At 38.9% G+C, this 3638-nt stretch overlaps 1 long non-coding RNA gene across 1 annotated transcript; it reads left to right on the top strand.

Annotated features, from left to right (window-relative positions):
• Positions 1-2361: 2361 nt before the first annotated feature.
• On the top strand, positions 2362-3192 carry LOC115153015 (uncharacterized). Its single transcript, XR_003867627.1, has 2 exons — positions 2362-2624; positions 2750-3192. It is a non-coding gene; the product is annotated as an uncharacterized LOC115153015 (long non-coding RNA).
• Positions 3193-3638: the final 446 nt, after the last annotated feature.

The following is a 3638-nucleotide window of genomic DNA, read 5'->3' as shown; positions in this document are numbered from 1 at the left end:
AATGCACCAGTGGTCCACATTTAACACCTGTTCGCCCTAATTTCCATTCTGTGGAAAGCTGTGGATTTCAAATCATTTATCACTTCCTAAAGTGCTTCCACATGTGCGCTCCTTTTCCCAGTGTACAGGGTTCCTGCCTCTGGCCAACCTTTTCCAAATGTATTAAAATTCAGTTTGGCCCAAAGAAGTTCAGACACTGATGTTTCATTGTGGTGATGTCTGGTAATTATTAGTCCAAATTACGGGTCCGGCATTTGACTTGACAAGGTGAACTCCATGTTTAAAAAAGATGGATGGGGCAAGGAGGTAGGGGGTGAGGTAACCTAACGTAGCAGACATAAAAAAAATGCCTGAGCCATGTTTCTTTCTGTCTGGTCCTTTTCTGCACTGTTGAACCAATCTAGTAAATGTGGAGGAAGAGTTAAGATGGAGTGTCGCCTTGTTATCGTCCAAAAGCGGAAGCCACGTCATCCGGTTGTTATCGACCTCGCAGAGGGTGGGGGTGAGGGGGTCTGTCACGCTCGGTGCATGGTTAAATGTGTTCTCCAACGCTGGGATGTCAGTCAGATTGAAACAGTTCACCACCGTGGAAACACTTCAGTGGTTAGGGACCTGAGAGGTTCCACAGGGGCCCTCTCTGGGGCCGACTCTAGGGCCACTGGGTAAAGTCTGTGTCAAAAGCACTACATTGTGAGGAAAAGACTCCCACACAGAGGCCCGATGAACATTAATACTAATTCCAGTCCAGTTCATATTCCGGGCCAAAGTTCAAATTCAAGAACCTAGATTTATTTCTCGAGTACAAAAATATTTCAATGGAAGTGAAATCATATTATGTTTTCTTGGGGCTCTGGTCAACAGTTTGTACGTTTCTACTACAGACCGGTGCATAATAATTTTTTACAAAATGTGAAGACATGTAAAGCTAAGGACCTATGATATCCTAAAGGAACAGTGAGTAAAATCACATATTCTGAGTGTAGACAGACAAATATGGTCTGATGAAATCAAGTGAATAAGAATTCAAAGTTTATTAGCCTTTATTCCAGGGATAATCAACTAGATTCTGTCAATTTTTTTATTGAGTGGATGGTTGGGGTGCCGGAACATAATTACAAATCATTTGTAGACTGCAGATTGACCCCAAGAAGCCCAAACAGATATAATGTTTGACTAAAAACATTTTCATTTCAAACCTTGCTTACATTTGTATATGATCACAAGTGTTTCTCTATTATGCATGGGAATACTTGGGAACAGATTTCTTAAATTAAAATAATTTGGAGATCATTTCCTGTTGGGGTATTTTCTTATTTTTTGCTCAGAAAGCTTCAGGAGCCAAATAAAACCACCCGCGGGCCGGCCGCCGTTGGGGAACCCTGCTTTCATCCTTTGTAAAGTTTAAAAGAAGACTACATATAGTCAAATCTTTACAGAACTGATGATGAGGAACTAGATTTTTGTTCCTCATCAGCAGAACTAAATCATTTCTGCAAGACTGTTAATGTGTTTTTTCATGCACATGGACAAAAAACATTAAAGAACAACAAACCAAATATGGAGCGAAAAAAGGAAAGTAAAATCTAACACACCAAAATTGCAACATTCATTGTTTACGAAGTAAGTTTCCAATACATTTGCTTGATCTTTGAAAGGGGAATTGTTTGAAACTGTACTATAAGTGTTCTTAATTAAAGCAGGGCTGTGAAAATGTGCACTAATCAGATATGGTTAGTTACAAAGTCCATGAAATTACTAATTAGAATTTCATTAAAAGGTGCCTCTTTATCATCTGAGGAAATCGTAACGTTTAAAATGCTTTCAGGAAGGCAGCATGGCTTTTCAAATGGGAAAAAATGCGAGAAATGGCTGGCTTTTGATGTAATATCTCATTTAGGATTTGAGCTAAATTGGACTATTTAAACATGTCATTGTTTTGAACGTAATTTATCAGACTAATTAATGACAGTTATTGCCTGGGTTGGGTGGTTGACGGCACACCAGGCTCCTGCAGGAACAGATCAGTAAGACACCGTTCTGCTTGGATAAAAAAACGACTGTGTACCCATGTGAAAAGGCACATCTTTTTGATTTGAGTTTCAGTTCACCTTTCTCAAATCCAAGACTTGTATACCCTTTATAAGGCCTATTTAGGCCTGTATGTTGAGGGAAATGTGCTAATAAATAAATAGTGAAGCATCTATGAAGGCCATAAAACCATTAAGTTTGTTGTTCATCTAAAGTGGGACCCTGGTCTACACCTTATAGTGCAAATAAGAAAGTGAAATTTAAAATGTCATTGTAGCTGTTGTTCATTTCAAGTGAGACCATACAGTCTACTAAAATATTCATATTTGTTTTCTTTTTTTATTATAGATGAATAAGTGGGATTCATGTCTAGAGTGTAGGATACTGTATAATGTGGCATTTGGCATGTGACACTGATGCCTCCATGTGACTCCTCCCTAATTACCATTGGTCCCCTTAGTCCTTTAGGACAGGTTGTGTGTGTGTTAAAGGGATCGTGTATCAGCGCTCAGGCTTGTTAATCTGAATGACAGAAGAGCTGAAAGAAAGGACATTCTGTTCATCCGCTATAACGACTGGTTTAGACCTGAACGACGGTGAGGTTACAACTCCATTTTAACTGAAACCAACCTACCACAGAAAGAAAGCATTTCAGTCACTCCATTTGTCTTGGAGGGATGTATTTTTATGAATAAAGAAGTGAAGGACTCTCTTTCAACAGGTTCTGATGGAGTCAACAGACAGTGCAGTATGACTGTGGCTTTGTCACCACGTCAACTGAAATGGGAGAGAAAGAGGTTAGTTAGACCCGCAAGGGTGTACCACCAACACATACCGAGAATCAAGCATTCACTACAATCCAAGTTAACTGCCAGTGTGTTGCAAGCTAGGTATGTTGAGAATGCAGCTGTTTGATTTTGCCTTACGGCTTCATAAACCTTTGCCTCGAAAACAAGAAGCGGGTGGAAACCCTTACAGAAAAATATGTGAAAAAAAGCATGTGAAAAGAACAGGTGAATTGATAAACGCACTTTCTTTAACCTCAAAAGCAACTTGTTTTGACATCGAATTGTTGTTTTAAGCTGTATAGATAATGCATTTTGGATGTTTTCAGTGTATTTTGAATGCTTTCAGACAATGCAATAAAAAATGTGTGCACTAAAATGACTAAAAGTTACATTTAGTTAACTGATACCTCTGACAGCACAAATTTGAACATGAAAAAAAGGGTAAATAAGGAGCACGCTAGCTTTTTCCAACGATCACTGACCAATGTAAGAAGAAGAGAAGCATGCGCCTGTAGCAGTAACACTCCGGATGGATGGCTCAGAAATAAACAAGTATTATTTTTATTATACTCAGGTAGGCTAAGTTACCTTTTTACAGAATGGCATTACAGAATTTGCAATTCCATATGTGGAAACATGCTACTGCAACATGTTAACAACACCCTTTCACATGTGAGGAGAATAATCAGTCACATGTGAAAGTTCACTATTTCACCACATGTGGTGGTGAAATAGTGAACTTTCACATGTGACTGATTTTCACGTGACTGATTTTCACATGTGAACGTGAGATTTTACATGTGCAACTGAAAGTCACATGCA

This window comes from Salmo trutta, chromosome 18 (assembly GCF_901001165.1).
Source record: "Salmo trutta chromosome 18, fSalTru1.1, whole genome shotgun sequence".
Lineage (NCBI taxonomy): Eukaryota > Metazoa > Chordata > Actinopteri > Salmoniformes > Salmonidae > Salmo > Salmo trutta.
Note: the sequence above shows the minus strand (reverse complement) of the source record. Positions and strands in the feature narration are given on the sequence as shown.